Genomic DNA, 18,979 nt, shown 5'->3' with positions numbered 1-18,979 from the left:
CAATGAGAGAATAAGCTATACTATTTGCCCTTATGGAGCTGACAGTCTGTCTAGAAGCATAAATGAGATCCAAACACTCAGAGCTTAAAATCCTGGTGGCAGACAAAATGAGAGAAACAGCTTGAACTCACAGTTCCAAATAATAAGAGAAGGGCAAGACATGAAGAGCTAAATGAATTTTTCAGATAACATATACACCTATACAGCTATTGCAGGGGTTTAGAGAAGGGAGGAAAGGCTCACTGTGACTGTGTGTATGTTTTTAGGGTTTTGTTTTTAAAGTTTTTTGCTTTGGTTTTTTCGTTGTTGTTTTTTTAAAGGAGGAATATGATTTACAATGTAAACTGTGTCAGAGTTTAAGAAGGGAACAGGCTTGGGGACTTAAATGGGGATGGAGAGAGGGAAGAACAGCAGAACAGAGGTGAAGACAGGACCAAAGGCTCAAATACTACCTTCTATATGAAGCTTCACAGATCTTTCTAGCTAGAACTAATCACTGTCCTCTGTTTCAAACACACTTGGCAACAGCTCTACTCTAGACTGTCTTCAAGTTAGAAGACCTAGTTATTAATGTGACTGCTTCCCTCCTAAACTATGAGCTCTGACAGCAGAGGCTATTTTGTTAACCTATGCAATTCCCCACTGGCTAACACAGAGCTGCCACATCATAGGTAAACAGTTTGATTAACTGAATTGAACCAAAGAATGTTAGAGCTTGGTAAGACCTCAAAGATCATTTATTTTAAGTCCTTCATTTTGCATCTGAGAAAATAGAGACCAACTGACTTGCTCAAGGTCACAGAGCAAGTCAGTAACAGACCCAGAAATGGACCTCGGGCCTCTAGACTCCCAGCTAGAAGAGTGGCAATGAGGCTGCTCTTCTACCCAAAGCACAAGAGATCTCCTCCCCTTACTGGTTAGTTCAAAGACTACTGGGTCCTTGCAGTGGGAGGTCTAAAGCTCTGAATCAGGAACTGCTGCATTCCAAACAGTTGACACTCTGAATACCAGGCCAAATCCTTTGTCTCAGGACAGAAGGGCTCAGAAAAACCTGGCAGAACCACCCTTGTTTGATGCAAAGCCCCAGAATCGTCTGGGCTTCAGGCTTGGGCACAGAATCAGGAAGAGTTTTATTGTGATGAAACAGAAGAAAAACCAGAGGAAAAGGAGGATGGGAGCAATGAAGAGGTAGATTCCTGCCCAGCAGCACCAACATTGAGAAGGAACTCTATTAGAAGAAGCTAAAGGCTCAGGAAATGGAAGAGATGGTAATTTCAGGACTCAGTGAAGACTCTCCAGGGAAGCACTCGTCTAATTTGAGGCTTAATGGTATAGACATAACAAAAAAATCAAACTGGAGAGTGTGGCACGCCAAGAATAACCCAACCAGGAATAATGCAGCTTCAGTAATCCAAGCCTCCTCACTCTCCATCACCACTGCTGGCCCACTTACCACTAACCTCCATCAGAATCACCTGGGGCACTTATTTAAAACATAGAGTTTTACAAATAATCCAATTTTAAAATGGACAAAGGACAGATATTTCTCCAAAGAAGATATACAAATGGTCAACAAGCACATAAAGAGATGCTCAACAGCACTAATCATCAAGGAAACGCAAATCAAAACTATGCTGAGATACTACCTCACACCCATTAGGATGGCCATTATCAAAAAAACAGAAAATAACTAGTGTTGGTGAGGATGTGGAGAAATTGGAACATTTCTGCACTGTTGGTGCAAAATGGCGCAGCCACTATGAAAAACAATATAGAGGCTCCTCAAAAAATTAAAAATATAATTACCATATGATCTAGCAATCCCACTTCTGGGTATATATCCAAAAGAATTGAAAACAGGATCTTGAAGATATATTTGCACACCCACACACAGTGTAGTACTATTCACAACAGCGAAGAGGTAGAAGCAACCTAAATGTCCATTGACAGATGAATGGATAAAGAAAATGTGATTTTGATTCCTGTACTGGACAGCCGTCAAAAAAAAAAAAAGAATAGAAAATGTGATGTACACACCCACACACAAGCCCTATACATACCCTCCCCCACAGACACTGGAATATCATTCTGCCTTAGAAATCTGTCATATGCTACAATATGCATGAATCTTGAGGACATTATGCTACGTAAGCCAGTCAGAAAAAACAAATACTGCATAATTGCACTTACATTAGGTATCTAATGTAGTCAAACTCTTAAAAACAGAAAGTAAAATGGTGATTACCAAGGACTCAGGGGAGGGCAAAAAGGGGAGTTGTTATTCAATGGGTATAGTTTCAGTTCTGTAAGATGAAAATATTCTAGAGATCTGCTGCACAACAACATGTACATGGTTAACACTACTGCACTGTATGTAAACTTACAAATGGGTGAAATAGTAAATTTTATGTTGTGTATTCTTTTACCACAAAAAAAAAAAAAAAAAAAAAAAGAATTTTAGATCCCATACCAAACCTACTAGATCAGACCATCCAGGAACTGGATTTTAAATTAAACTCTCCAGGTATTTCTAATAAATGACCAAATTCAGAAATACTGGCTTCAAAATAAAGTCGAAACTTTATTTTAGCATCCAAAGCCTCCATGACCTCTTCCCTATCCACCTCTCCATCCTTACCAGTTGCTCCTCCTCAGGCCTCAGACTGTTTGCCCTCGGGCCTAGGACCCCAGGAGATACTAGAGAAGTGCTGTCCAACTGAATTTTCTATGATGATGAAAATGTTCTACATCTGTGCTGTCTAATATAGTAGCTATTAGCCACATGTAGCTACTGAGCTCTTGAAATATGGCTATTGACTACTGTATTAAACAACACAGGACTAGAGCAATAGTTAAGTTCTCAGAAGAAAAAGACAGGGCATGGTAAAAACTCAAAACAACTCTACGTAACTTCTTTCTCACATATTATTGATGTACATTCATTAACAAATATTAATTGCTTACTATGCTGCCAGGTACTGTTCTAGGTACTGAGGAAACAGCAGGAAACAAAACAAACCTCCCTGCCCTCAAGTAGCTTATGTTCTAATGAGGCAGAATAGTATAGCAGTTAAGAGCAAGAACTCTGGAGCCAGAGAAATTATGTTCAGATTCTGGCTCCACTGCTAACCATCTATGTGTTCTTTGAAAATCACATAACTTCTCCATGCCTCAGTTACTTCATCTGTAAAATGGGGGTAATAATAGCACTGTAAAACAGGGTTTCTTTCCATAGGGATTAATTTCGTTAGCATATACGAAATGCTTAGAACAGTGCTCAACATATAAGAACTAGATGTTACTATTATCATTTTTTGTTGTTGCTATAATTATGAGGGGAGCAAGACAATTAACAAATAGCAAAAAAATAAGGACAATTAGTGGTATGGGAAAAAAACAAAGCAGGATAACGGGACAGGGAGTGTCAGAGGAGAGGAGTTTCAATTTTTAAGAGGAAAGTCAGGGAAAGCCTCACTCAGAAGGTGCTACCTCAGAAAAGACCTGAAGGACCAAAGAGAACAAACCACACAGGTATCTGGGGAAGAATTTAACCTCCTTATGAGGTACCTGGTATTATTAACACCATTTTATAGATGGGAGAATCGAGGTCCAGACTAAGAAACCTAAGGTCATATGGGTAATCAATGACTAAACCTGAAGTCAAATCCAGGACTATCTGACCACAATCTCTTCTCCACTATTTGACATCCACTCCTTTCTGTAGAGAACTAAGACCAACGAACCCTTTTCACATCAACTTCCCCTTCTGGCACTGAGATTTATAGGTTCAATATGACTACACAAGCTCTCTGGGTTAATGGGTTAACCAAACAACTTAAAAGGCACAGGCCATTAACCCACCTGCCCACTCTCATCTACCACTTCCTAAGCAGTTCCACACCAGAACCTCCATGTGAACCGCAAGCTGTGCATAAAAAACAGGCATTTATCAAGACCAACAAGCCTCAAATACCAGGAAGGAGAGGGAAATTATACATCAGAAATAAAGGCCATTGCTTCCAACCAGGCCTTTGAGGGAAAAAGCTCCACTAGATGTGCACTGTGGGGAAATTATGATCACAAGTTGGGTTCAACCTACTGAACTTGTCATAACCTAACCTTGGTACACAAGATCTGTAGAAATAAGGATGGGAAAAAAACAAACTCCATATCCTCACTTTATCTTTAAGGAAGTAAGTGATTCAAAATACTTTCAACAATATATTTTCTGTATACCTGTGCTCATAAAATACCTGTGAAAACACTGTCAGTCTATTCCAGAAAATCATTAGTGCTGCCAAGAACAGTGGATTCTTGTCCTCCTCTACAACCTACTAGAAAAGTCACTTCAGCTTTCTAGGCCCCAGTTCCCTTATTAGTTAGAACTAGAGGCTAGACTAGATATTCCTTAAAGATTTCCTTCTTTAGCCCTATATAGCACACTATTTTAATAATGAAATAGTTCCCCCGCACTTTCAGACTCAGACCCAAAATTAATTCACCCAATAAACATTTACCGAGTACTGAGTTAGTTGGACATTGAAAACACAAATATACTAAATGACAAACTCATGAAAAGTCTGACACATACTGCTTTTCCCACTCACATATATAAACGTTTCAGAGTTGTATTTCTACTAAAAACAAAACTTGGCTCAAGATTCTATACTGTTTTTTTAATCACACTTAAAGGTGTTATTTACCTTTTGTTATATACTATATTTAACAATCCTCAAAACACACACACACACACACACAACACAACAGAAACTCTCCCTGTTAAAAGTAGCTCACACTGACATTTCCTGTCTTAAAATCACTCATAACCTGAACTGCTCATTTAGTGTTTTTTCCCCCCACAGACTATATAGTGGGAGCACCTCTAATTGTGTTCATATCTTTTCCTTAATCAACCATTAGTTCCTTGAGAACAGATCCAACATCTTATTTTTGCCTTTTGGTAATTATTTATAATCCATACCAAAACTAACCCAAAAGGATGTGAAGTGGTCCATCTTATATAAAAATAAGACAGTTAAAGATAAAAACAAATAAAAATCATCTAGGACATAATAAATCATAGTAAATTCTAAATCAAATGTTCAAAATGTAAGTCCTATATCTACTATATATGTGCCATGTTATTACTGATAGTTTACTCATCTGTAAATGAAGATACAGTGCTATATCTCACAGAGATAACAGAATCGGCTGTGAAGCCAGGCACTGTTGAATTTAAATCATAGCTTCATCATATATTCAATATTAACTATGTGACCTTGGGCACATTACTTAACCTCTTCAGGTCTTAGTGTCTTCCTCTCTTTAAAACGGTGATATGTAAGAGTTAAATGAAATAATACAAGAAAAGCATTTAGCATAGTGTCTGGCACATAGTAAGTACTCAAAAGTAGCATCATCTCTAGGTTGTTTATGAAAACATTTTAAATACAGGAGGAAAAGACAATGTCTTAAACAACATTTTTCTAAATACAGTTCCGTACATTTGTCTTTTGCATTTCCAGCCTCCTTCCAACATCTTCAATAGCAAAGTAAAGCGAGAGTGGAAATGCGAGCTATGCACTTGCAACTGACAGGAAATGTCAGGTTGGTGGAAAAAAACTGCCATTTCTCCTCCTAGCCCTGCAGGCTGCCTATGCAGGAATTGATAATCTACAGCTGCCAGGAAAGCCAGTTTAAATTAAATCAGTTGGTTTTTTGTGTTTGTTTTTTTAATGATACTACTAGAACACAGTGGTGTCTCTGGGTCTATGGCCTGCTCTGTAGGATGACAGGAGGTACAGCCAGAACATGAAGGCAGGAGAGAACATAAAAAGGACAGGACAGAAGAAAAATACTCAAAAAGCCAGTGTAGTATGATCACCAATGGCAACTATTTCATGTGCATAGGTATAATCTAGTATTTTTGCAGTCACTGACATAATTATGTTTTATTCCATTATGATCTGTGTACATGATGAAGGTCAAAGAAAAGGCTGATCTGTGTTCCATATATAGAATCCTAAAATATCAGAACCAGAAGGGTCTTTAGAAATTATCCAGTCCAGCATCATTGTTATTATGGATGCAGGAACTAAGGACTAGAGAGGGAAAGAAGCTTATCCATGATCACATGGGCAAGTCAAGGATCAGAGCTGGGATCAGAACTCAGGACTAGGTTGACTATGGACTTGAGTATAAAGTGTGCAGGAAGGGAATTTGTTAAAAACCTTATTTGTGAACAAATCTCCAGGGATAGCTTAAGAATCCCCACATTTACAAAAGCCACTGACTATAAGTGGGAGTCACTCCTTAGCTAAGTAAATCACTCCCATCCACCACTGCCTCATCAAATGCTTTTCAAATGCTCATCTCAGGAAAATGGGAAATTATGACATGTCATGGACCTTTGAGGCTGCTCAAGAATAGCCAAAGCTGCATACAGAAAGTTCATTAAAGGGAAATATCTAAAATAAAGCCCCATTTGTAAAAGGTAAAAAGGCAGAGTTCATTACCCAGCTGCTGTCCAAGGTTCCCAGTACTCACCTTCGTAGAGGGAGCACGTCCGCAGTGGTATTAACAAAAACAAAAATTAAATCCCCAAATCTAGAATTCTAAACTTCTAAAAACCTAGCCCCAACCTCCACTCTCCAGCACTCTCTACTACTCAACAATGCTCTAGGCAAATTGAACAGGTGCTTGGCTTTCTAACTGTTTAAAGAGGAAGAAAAGTGTATGCTCACTTTCCTCCACAAACCTTGTACCATCCTTGTAAATTCATATCCTAACCATCCTTCAGGCCCACCTCAAGGCTCCCACCTCCTGAAGCTTTCTCTAAAAAGCCCACATTAAAGTGGTCTGTGTTCTTTGGCTCAGAACTCTTCATCTTTTTTCCCCAGCATTTCTCACTGCCTTTCTCCCATCCCCCTTCACTTAATTCAACCTGTGCTCTGGCCACATCAGCCTAGTTGGAGGCCTCTCCAAGTAGAGCCGCCTCTGGAGATTGGCTCTGTCTGGACTGTTTCTTCCCTGTCAACATCATACCAATTCAGTTATAGTATACGAGAAAGAAGACTGAACAATTCAGACTCAGAATATCTGAACTAGGCTCCATCAATTCCTAGCCAAGATTCCCATCTAGGATCACCCAGTTCTTTCAACTAGGCAACACATCCACCACATGTAAAACCAGATAATAACCACTGATTTAACAAACCTGAGAGAGTATTAGGCATACCTAATAACTTAGGCTCTCTGAGGGATGAAAAAGTACCTAAAGCATGATCTCTGTCCTGGAAGAGCTTATGATCATACATGAGTAGAAAAATAGAAGGTAGCAGAGTCTGATAGGGGGAAAAACTGGCCTGGAGTCAAGGCATCAGGGTCCTGGTCTCATCTCTGCCACTGAATCTGTGTGATCTAGGTAAGTACTTTCCCTTTATTGGGACTCAGCTTTTTTCCTCTGTAAAACAAGCAGGAGTTAGAGGCCCACCCAGCTTTGATTTTCTGTGGAAAATAACAAGGGAAACTCAAAGTGGGGATGGGAGAGTTGAAGCCAGATGATGAATGCACCTGCGGGTAGGAGGTTATGGCTAATCACAGGAATACTTCTCACTCACAGGAAGCTCTGCACAAGCCCTCCATTCAGGTCCAAAGTTCCCTTCACAAACAAAAAGAGCCTTGTGGCCCAGAAAGAGAGGTACCAGTCAGAAGCCTGGCAACACCAATAATGGACAAAGCTAAATGGGGCAAAGCCCATACTGCCCAGACCTGAGGCTGCATCCTGGGCCTTCTCAATCCTCAGGTTTTTTTCTTGCCAGAGCAGGTAAAGGGAGCAACAGGCTCCAGTAGAGCTGAATTTTTCAAAATATGTAATGAATCTCAAGCTCTTTTAGCCAAAAACATATTTTTTGCTTAGCAGAACTTATTTTAAAATTTAGAGAACTAGCAGCAGATTCTTTCCGTAATCAACAGAAATAGTAAAAACACAAGTTTTGCAGTCAGTCAGATTTAGGTTCAAATCCCAGCTTATTATCTCGATGACCTTTGGCAAGTTTTTTAACATCTCTGAGTCTTAGTTTCCTCATCTGTAATAATGTGACTAAGAATCCCCATTTCACAGGATTAGCCTGAGAATTAAATAAGATATACAAGAAGCACATTTCACTCTGTGAGTTCTTCCCTTCCTATTCCCATACCACATTGTATTTATTTCTACTATGGCATTAACCCTACTTTACTGTCCTTATATATCTCTCTATATATCTCGTATATATATGCAGATACTTCAAAAAGTTCATGGAAAGATTCATATTGTCTTTTAATTCTGTTTTTCCATGGACTTTTTGAAGTACCCTTATATACAAAGTATCAGTATATTCATATACTCATTATCTATGTCTCTGCCATGAGATTGTGAACAGCATCAGAACAGGGACAATATTTTATTTTATTTTTATTGAAACATAATTGATTATACATATTTGAGGGGTACAGAGTTGACTATCAATACTTGTATATAATATGTGATGATCAAATCTGGGTAATTAGCATACTCATCTTTACAAAACATAATCATTCTTTGTGTCCATTAACTAATTTCTCCCTAATACCTTCCTCCTCCCCCTTTCCCACTTCGAATAACCACAGTTCTGTTCTCCCCTTCTGAAAGTTCAATATATTCCTTCCTCCCTCTTTCCCTGCCTCCCTCTCCTCCTTCTTTCCTTTGCTCCCACTTACAAGTGAGGACATGCAGTATTTTTCTATCTGTGCTTGGCTTATTTCACTTAACATAATTTTCTCTAAATTCATCCATGTTGTTGACTGAATAGCATTCCATTGAGTACATATGCCACATTTTCTTCATCCAGTCATCTGTCAATGGGCATTTAGGTTGGTTCCAACTCTTGGCTATTGTAAATACAGCTGCGATAAATATGTGGGTGCACGTATCCCTTCGACATGATGATTGCCATTCCTTTGCGTACACACCCAGCAGTGGGATTGCTGGATCAAGTGGTAGTTCTATCTGTAGTTGTCTGAGAAACCTCCATACTATTTTCCATAATGGCTGTACTAATTTACAGTCTTACCAACACAGTAGATGAGTTCCCCTTTCCCCACATTCTTGTTAGCATTTGTTATTTTCTGTCTTTTTGATAGCCAGTCTAACTGGGGTGAAATGATATCTCAGTATGGTTTTGATTTGCATTCAGGGACAACATTTTAATCTATCTTCAAGATGTCCTGAAACAGCACCCCTAGTAGCAGCCTTAGGAAATCAGATGAATGTGCCTACATAGTCCTATCCTAGGCTCTATATGCAGAACAAAATAATGATTATGATAATGTTGAACAAAATAATAAAAACAAAACAACAAACACATAGCCATTTACTTTGTGTGAGGCACAATTCTAAGCCCTTTAAATTAAGTCTGTTCCCATATCACATTTACATAACCTAAAGGGTATTATTTAATATCCCCACTTTGTTGATGAGAAAGCTGAGGCACAGAAAGGTTAAATAACTTGCCCAAGTCCAGAATAGGCAAATTCATACAGAAAGAAAGTAAATAGGCAAATTCATACAGAAAGAAAGTAAATAAGTGACTGCTAATAAGTTCAAGGTTTCTTTTGGGGATAATGAAAATGTTCTAAAATTAGATAGAGGTGATATATGCATGTCTGTGAATACACTGAAAAACCACTGAACTGTGTACTTTTAAAGGGTGGATAAGGGTGAATTTTATGGTATATGAATTATATCTCAATAAAGTGGTTAAAAAAAAACCCAAAACTTGCCTGATGTCAGACAGCGAGGAAGTGACAGACCCTGAATTCTGACCTTTACTATCTGTGCTTTTAACCACCCTTATATTCTGCCCTAAAAGAACTTAAAATCTATTACTATCTAGTTGTTATTACTTACATATAATACAGATAGACAGATGCTATAGATATTGGAAAGAAAACAAGGCCTGGAATTGCAGGTGTTCAATATTTAGTTGAATTGCACTGAAAAATAAGCTCATTTATTAATTTAATTCCTAACTTCAGGCATCAGTATAAAGTGTGGTCCAGACATGTTAGCAAACTACCCTTAATGTTAAGCTAGAAGGAAACATGTACTATGTAAAAATAATTTCCCTAGGGAAGCATTTGTTGTGAAGTAGTCTGGCAGAGATATTTAATTTTCACTGACTACCCATGAGCTCCCCACAGTTCCCAGACCTCTTGCAGTTAGGTAGCACCATGTGACATGATGGAAGTGACACGTGTCACTTCCAGGAAGAAGACAGTTATCCCTCAATATCCAAGGGGGATTGGTTCAGGACCCCCTTATAGATTCAAAAATCTGCACAGTATTTGCATATAACCTACATACATCCTCCCATATACTTTAAATCATCTCTAGATTACTTATAATACCTAATACAATGTAAATGCTACATAAATAGTTGTTACGGTGTATTTTTTAATTGCATTATTTTTTACTGTTGTATTGTAATTTTTTATTGGTTTTTTTTCCCCAAATACTTTCAATCTGCAGTTGGTTGAACCCAGAATGCTGACCCACAAATAGAGAAGGCTGACTGTATTTAAGAACTGGTGTATTTGCCTCCAGCTCTCTTCTACAAAAACACCCTGGAAGTCTCAGGTTGAGATGGTAGAATCACAAAACTGAAGCCTAACTACCCTATTCATCACATCCTAGAGGACAACTGCCCTCCAGAGTTCCCTGACATGCACTGGAATTCATGAGCAAGAATCCAACAAATCTCTGTAATATTAAGCCATGGAAATTTGGGGGCCAATTTTTCACCACAGCATAATTGTGCCTGTCCTGACTAATATAACTGTAACAAGAAATAAACCCAGACTATGTGAATTCAGATCTGTAGTCCAGCACTTACTATTTTGCCTAAGTTATTTGAACTTGCTGGCCCTTAGTTTACTCCATCTTTAAAATGAAGGTAGTGACTTCTGGTCAAGATGGCAGAATAGACGGTACCCAGTCACCCTCTCCCACAATCAACCAATTTACAACATAAAAAAGCAACAACAGCCAAGGTGGGGCTCAGGGGAAGAGGAGAAGAAACCTATGGAGTTCATGAAGGCAGGAGAGGCCATGAAAGAAAGAAAGGACTGCTCTGTTTCCAGCCCTGGCCACTTCAAAGGTGGCCCTGGTGAGCACACGGAGCAAGAGCTAGCAAAAGCCTCAGCTGTGCCCTTCATATGAAGTTGCTTGGATGGTGCAAGAGAGAAGAGGGCCTTGGTGGCCCCCAGAACAGCAAGACCATTAGCAGGGTTCCTGTGGACCCACATAGGAGCAAGGGGCCACAGACAACTGAAAAAAGAAGCCACTCAGAGCTAGTGAGTCATCACAAGGGACCGGCGCATGGTCTGTCCCATGGGAAGTGTTTGGAGTGCGGGCAGTGGAGAGAGATAGGCCCATCAGGGGAACAGTGGGGCACAGCACGGACAGATGATCTGCTCTCCAATCAGCACAAAACCACTCAGTGGAGACTGGTCAGTAATATAGAACTGCAGGGGGTGCAATTTGCTGAAGACTCAGGCCCCGGCAGAGTTTCCACACAACTCAGGCATATTGGACTTCACAAGACCCCCAAAGTGCTTACAAGATCAACAACTAAAACCTGAGCTGCACAAAAAGCCTTCCCCAGAGAATCAGCAGCAAAGCAGCAGTTTAGTTCATCCACAGGGCTCAAGTGCTGGCTTCCTTAGGAAGTTCCCCCATTTTAGAAGTAACCAAAGACAACAAATTAGATCCAGTGCACAGTTTAAGTGGTGGGAACAGTGAATATTCCAACAGAACTGAAAGAAAAAACAAAATAACCACAGATCGGAGACAAAGTTTTGATATGAACCAGTAAAGGTCTAACACTACCAAAAAACACCTATAAAACCTACAAGGACCGGAAGTCCCCCAGGCTCCCAAGCCAAGGCAGTGGGGGGCCGAGGGCCTCAGCCATGTCCCTCCATGTCCACATCCAGCACAGTACAGTGACGACCACCAAGCCGCCACCAGAAGCCCCCTGGGCTCCCCTGCCATAATGAGGGGGGGTGCCATGGGCCTCGACCATACCCACCCCTCCTTCCTCCTCCTGCCACCCTCCCTTCTTCTCCCTTCCCCTCCTCCCCTCCCCCATAACTGCTCCACAACATCTTAGAATGTAAAAAATAATAATACTAATTAATGTTTAAAAAATGGAGGTAGTGACACCATCCTCTCAGCGTTGTGATGATTAATTAAATGGAATATATGAAAGCATCTAGCATAATACAACTGCCCTTGAGAAAAAAATGTGAGACTGAATCTGATACTTGGCTGAGAAATTCTCATTGGAGTCAATATTGTCAAAAGTAAGAAAGGGCATAGTGTTTAGGGGGAAATTATGCTTTAACTCGTTTAGAAAAAGCAGTGACTGGTTTCTCCGGGATAAAACACAAACAAACCCATACTCCTGTCTGCACAGCACATTATATGTCCAAAATAACCTCCTGTACATTGCTACATTTGATCTTCTCAAGAGGCCGGTAAGGTAAAGATCCTAATCAAAGAAAGATTAATATACTAGCCAGCAGCCAAAAAAAAAAAGAAAGATTAATACAAACTCCCAAAGCTTACACCCACAAAATCTACTACACCTACGTAGGGGTCAGTGGGAGAAGAACAGCGTCCTTGTAAAGCCAAAGAAAGGAAAGGTACTTACCTGTCAATAGCTCCCCAACATCCCTTCCAGGTGTGATAAAGAGATACCATAATTTGCTCTGCCTCAAAATAGCTCCATCTGGCCTATTTATAGTGCCTAAAATTCCTTCATTAAGATATTCATTCCAGAAAGGGATAACACATCAACTATTAACACATCAGTTCTTATAAACAAATAAATATCTATTAATTTTAAAAAATAGGAAAAGAAAAAGTACCACTCTCAATCTATTTAACAAAAGAAATTCTATAAAAAACTATAATCACTCATACTATATAAGTTATAAGATCCCATGAGCTAACACAGGGATCACTAATATGTGCTGACTGATTAATACAAAAATATCCAGAACAACTGTCTTCCCTCAAGAGGTTTATAAATAGGAAAGACGATAAAACCTGGGCACATATAGCTATGATGTAATGAAAAAAGTTTAAAATGCCAGAAGAAGAATAAAAATAAAGTGCCATAGAAGAAATGTGGTTGAAGAAATCATTTCTCAGAGGAAAAGTATCATGAAAGAGGTGGCATTTTGGCTGAGTCTTAAGGATATTAAAAATTAGAATCTTCTTCAAAAACTCCTCAAAAGCATCAAGAAGTCTGGCCCTTTGGGGGAACATCTGAGAGCTCTATAAAATGAACCTATAATAAAATACAAAGTACTCTGAGCTGGTAGCCAAAAGACCTAAATGTGTCCTGGCTGTGTCCTTTACCACCTGTGTTACCTCAAGAAAGTTATTTAACCTCTCTGATCTCAATTTCCTCATCTGTAATATGGGGAATAATACCACTTACCTTATTGGATTTTCGAAGGAATTAAATGAGAGAAATTATTAAGAAGGTGCCTGATAAACTGAGACTGAGATGCATCTCAAAATGAATATCCTTGGGATTAACACCCCTCCATTCCTACCAACTTTGAAATTATTGCTGGAATTGAATACTGTTACATTTCCAATAAATATACTTCAAATTCTAAGGCCAATTGAGATTTACTTCTAAATACAGATTCTTTATCCCCTTCTCTAGGCTTCTGCAGAACTTCATACAAACTTCAAGTATAATTTTTTTTCCATGTCCATCTCTTCTAATAGATTTGAGTGCCTCCAGGGCAGAGATCATGGGCAATTCATCTCTAATTTAATGCCTAGCAGTAAATGTCTGTTGATGAAAGTATCATGGGTCTCTGATACTTTGAGTAATGTCTGCATGGTAGAAAACCCTTCATTCATTCATCCAAAAATATTTATCATGTACCTTCTATGTGCCTGGCATGGTGCTGAATCTTATAGAAGCAGCAATGAACAAAACAGACATAATCCCTGCCTTCATGGAGTTTACTATCTGGTGGGGAAGACAGATCTAGAACAAATAATTAGAAGTATACTACTAAATTATTTTTTTTTAAATACAGATTGCTATGGGGAGGAGCTAATAGTAGGCAAGAGCATGTGGTCACAGAAAATTTACAGCTGTAAGGCACTTTCAACGCCACTGAGTTTACACACTTTTTTTATTAAGTAAAAAAATCTCCCCCATCCCAATCTCCAAACCCCCACCCCTCATGTAGCTAGTGTAGACCCCAGATTACCTGATTGCTAGAGGGTACTGCTCTATTTACTGTTCCCATTCATAGATTTCTAAATCTAACAGAAAAGGATGCTATATTATTAACAGTTAATGAGCACTGTCTATTTGGGGGGGCTTATATATGTCATGGTGGATTGTGCTTGCCATTTGTCCTCTGAAGGTACAATCCTAACAAGCAGAAATAAATATTTCTGTCCCTCAAGGGGATCAGGAGAAAACAACTCAGAAATATCTTTTATACTGTACAACATTTGGTTTTTGGCTCAGGGATACAAATTACTTTTTTGAAATACAGGTTTAGTATCCCTTATCTAAAATGCTTGGGACTAGATGTGTTTCAGATTTCAGGTTTTTTTGGATTTTGGATTACTTGCAGAATACATACCAGTTGAACAACCCTAATCCAAAAACCAAAAGGCTCCAACGAGCATTTCCTTTGAGCATCATGTTGGTGCTCAAAAAGTTTCAAATTTTGGAGCATTTTGGATTTGGATGCCCAGCCAGTAGCTGATATGCCCTTGAGTGTTTTTTAACATGAAGGCAGATAATATAGCTTTTCAACATATAATAGGAAGCATATGCTATTCATGTTAGGGTAAGTTACAGAAATAGAAGGCTTCCTTTCAGCATGGGTCACAACTCAGATGTAAATGTTTATTTTAAAAAAGGCAGTGGGATTAAGAAAAAAGAGGTGAGAGTCCCAGGATTCCACATATTGACTGTGTACTTTGGGAGGCAGGAGCAAACGCTGTCTGGTTCACTATTACATTCTCCGTGCCTAACATAGTCTTGGCACATATTACTACTCAAAATACATTTGTTGAAAACTTGAATGAATAAAGGAACCTCTTACATTTTTTGATAGGTTTTCTTTTTCTCTCTCTAGTAAGTGACAGAACCAGGATCTGAACCCTGATTCTCTAGACTCTAGGGGTGTCTATACTTATATATTAGAGAGTAGTATAACAGCCTATAAAGAGCTACATCCATTTCCCAGAGAAGATACCCAGTAACCAGCTAGGAACAATCTCTTGTAACAGATTGTATTATCCAGAAATGGCCACAATGACATCTCTCAGCCCACATGCCCTTCTACAATGAGATCTTGCCACAGCCCCACCAAGAGGCAGAACCTAATTCTCCTCCCCTTAGATCTAGGACGGTCTGGCCTCATGAATCATTTACAACCAACAGAATGCAGCTTTTGTCTAGCTCTCTTAAATTTTTTTTCATAGATGCCTCCTAGGGAGCATTTAAGAAGGCCCTTCATTTCATTCATGCTTTCAACAAATACTTATTTTGAGTTCCTACTATGTGTCAGGCTCTAGACATTGTGTTAGGCACTGAGAACACAATGGTGTAACACTCAGCCACTGACCTTGTCCTCACAGAGTTTACATTCTAGAGGAGGAAAGAGATGAAGGGCAGGTGGGACAGATTAATATGTCCTATAATTACAACTTCTAAGAGATGCTCATAAAGAAGTAAACATAAAGATTGCTCAAAAACAGCAAATCAAGAAAAGACACTTCAAGGTAGTGACCTTTAAACAAGCCATAACAGAAGAGTAGTTTAGCCCTGGTGGAGCGAGGAGCAGGGAAACACTTTAGGAAAAAGAGCAGCATGGGCAAAGAAACGGAAGCAGAAAAGAGCTTGACAAGCTCTCAGAGGAACTGACAGATGATGAGTGTGGCTAGAACACAGTGAACAAGGGGAAGAGTGGCATAAGGACCTGAGCATAGATTTTTGAAGCAATACTGCTAGGTTAATCATAGGTCACTAAGTGTAGCATATCAACAGATTGACATCTTAAAATTTTAATTTAAAGATTATTTTAAAGCCAGTTTTACATAACTTCAGATATAAAACAAAATAAGTAATAAATACTGGTACTGAATACTGTATAACTAGATGTAGTCACATAGAAAGCACACTATGCAAAAATGGGACTGTTTCCAAGACAAAGGAACATATGGTTTGGAGGGCTTCCTGTAATTAACCTTTTTAGAATTTCAGGACACAGAAAGACAGAACTAAATTTCTCACTGCTTCATTAATGGTGCATTTCATAAATCATACCTGATTTGACCTAGTTTCTTTAGCCATCATCACAAAATGTTTCACTGAAATCATAATCCTTAAATAAAAAGGATGATCACGCCTATCACCAAAGGATGCCCTGTCTAAAATGAAACTTAACCACGTTATAGAATTTAGAACAAAGTGGCTCCCTATATACCCTCTCCCCATGGCTTTGTCCTCTCTCATCAGGTGTCAAGCCCATGAAAAAGAAGAGATGGAGTTATTTATCATTTCACACTACTGTCAAACACCTGACCAAGCACCAAGACAATTGAAATAATCAGTTGGAAAAAAATATTACTGGTAACGGTTCCCAGGAAACTACCTCACAGGGCTGAAACCTCTCAACAAACACTACCTTATAAGCAAGGTAGGTCCTTTGGTCTACAAGACTGTCTCTTACATTGGTTGAAACCAGTAGGTTCCAAGTTATAACTGAGCTGATAAAATTATTATTATGGTACAGCAGTTACAGGAAATATATATGCTATTATTTTAATGCAACTGATTTTACTCTCATAATTTTAAAGGATCAGTAGGTTGTTCTGCATGTGCAACCTAGCCTAGGAATGTTGATTACCCTCAGTAAGAGCCACAATTATATCCAGTTAGCCACATAAAAGGATCCCTTTGGACCCCTCTCCAAGGAAGTCTGAATAACAAGACATGCACACTATACTATTGCACTGTTGTTGCAACACCCGTGGAACCCTCCAAAGGGACTGCTCCTCAGGGGCAACAGGGTTGAGATACAACCTACCACTACCCACCCTTCAGTAACGGGCATTTGACCAGGCTGAGGGTCCTCCTCTTCCATTCTGCTGAGCCCTGGGGTGGAAGGAGATAGAATAATAGAGTTCTGCTCTTGTTTCTGCTCATATCTGGTCATGACATTTGCTCTGGTGGAGGGCGAGGAGCGGAATAACTGCTCTTAATTTCATCTTCAGAATTAGGAAATTAGTCTTTAACTGGATAAAACCACCCAGAGTATCCTCACTGGTAAACAAAGAAAACCCAGGGAGCTTGTAGATAATGTCTTTGGACAAAAATGATTTAATGGTAATAGCAATAGAGAAGGGGACAACTTGATATTTGAAGTAAATCACTAGGGTACTGACTCATCCTGAGGCCCTCACCCTGGGCCTGAAGCTTGTAGTTGGCACATGAGGGCAAAGAAGATTCCACAACACTGGACAACAGGATTACTCATTGAGAATCAAATTTTCACACAAGATGGATGAGTGATAAATCATTTACAGGAGTGACCCAAAGGACTATATGAGGCACAGAAAATTTGGGAACACTAGAATTCAACAAAGGCATCAAGGAAGGAATTCTTAAGGAAGTTGAAACTGCAGCTTAGGAAAGAAGGAATACTACTTTCCTAAAAGGAGGAAAAAACAAAGTAGTGAAGCAATCACTTGTGTTCAAGTTCTCTGACTCTCAATCTCAGGCTGTAACTTCTCTCTCTTAGGACGGAAGCATTTTGTCAGGGGCCAACAAATCGATTTTTAAATTGAAATGCAATTCCTATAAAAGAGCTATGCCTAGTCCACCCCACCCCACCCCCCAAAAAAAGGATATGGCTGCCAAGCTGGCATTTTTGGTTTTTTTTTTTTTTTTTTTAAAGATGACCGGTAAGGGGATCTTAACCCTTGATTTGGTGTTATTGGCACCACGCTCACCCAGTGAGCTAACTGGCCATCCCTATATGGGATCCGAACCCGGGGCCTTGGTGTTATCAGCACCACACTCTCCCGAGTGAGCCACGGGCCGGCCCAAGCTGGCATTTTTGATAATTTATTACCCCAGCATCAGCCATTCAGAAACTGGGTCATTAAGATTCTTATTTGCTGTGTCAGGCACTTTGCAGTATCCCAAATGCAGAGGCTGTAATAGCCAACATAAAATGTATTGAGAGGGTGCTGCTGGGATCACAGGTTTTCACCCATATGAACATCACCAGCAAACACCCCAAAGCAGAGTAGAGCAGAAAGGGCACTGGTGAGAGTCAGAAGCCAGAGCTGGAATCTCAGCTTGTCTAGTTATTCATTTTAAAAACCTCAGCCCCCTAACTGGGCCTTATTTCCATGTATGTTTCATATGCTTTTGGGGAGGGGGAGGACATAATGATCATGTTATAATTTAAGCTAATTTTTTAAAACTACGTTAACAGATACATAGTTTTACAAGTCAAATTCAATAATATTACAAGGCTTACAACAAAAAAGCAGCAGTACCCTACCCCTTATCCCATTTCTGCTTCCAAAAGGCAATCACTTTCAACCTTTAGCTGTTTCTCCTAGTATTTATCTTTATTTCAAAAAAAAAGTTATACAGTACGATATTTTTTATTTTGTTAACTTTAGTCACTTTTTATTGTCTTTCTGTGAAGAGAATTTGCTCTTTTATACCACCATCATCACACAGCACACACCCATACACAAAATACATATGCTTCCCTTCTACCAACATAGTTAGATAAATATTAAGGTACATCTGTACCATGGTCCTGCAATACTCCTTAATCATCATTTTGGGATTTCTACTTGCTTTTCTCTTGCGTGTTGGAT

At 39.2% G+C, this 18,979-nt stretch overlaps 1 protein-coding gene across 3 annotated transcripts in view; it reads right to left on the bottom strand.

Moving 5' to 3' along the window:
• Positions 1 to 18,979, bottom strand: part of FAM168A (family with sequence similarity 168 member A) — a 188,476-nt gene that overhangs the window by 81,964 nt on the left and 87,533 nt on the right. Inside the window, exon 1 of one of the 3 annotated variants that reach the window (XM_063094356.1) lies at positions 12,735 to 12,904. The exons of the other annotated variants lie outside the window; for them this stretch is intronic. The gene's annotated coding sequence lies outside the window, so the exon portion shown is untranslated. Of the gene's footprint in view, positions 1 to 12,734; positions 12,905 to 18,979 lie in introns of those variants that run through there. 3 annotated transcript variants of the gene reach the window in all.

This window comes from Cynocephalus volans, chromosome 4, assembly GCF_027409185.1.
Source record: "Cynocephalus volans isolate mCynVol1 chromosome 4, mCynVol1.pri, whole genome shotgun sequence".
NCBI lineage: Eukaryota > Metazoa > Chordata > Mammalia > Dermoptera > Cynocephalidae > Cynocephalus > Cynocephalus volans.
The sequence above is the reverse complement of the archived record's forward strand: the minus strand, read 5'-3'. Positions and strand labels throughout refer to the sequence as shown.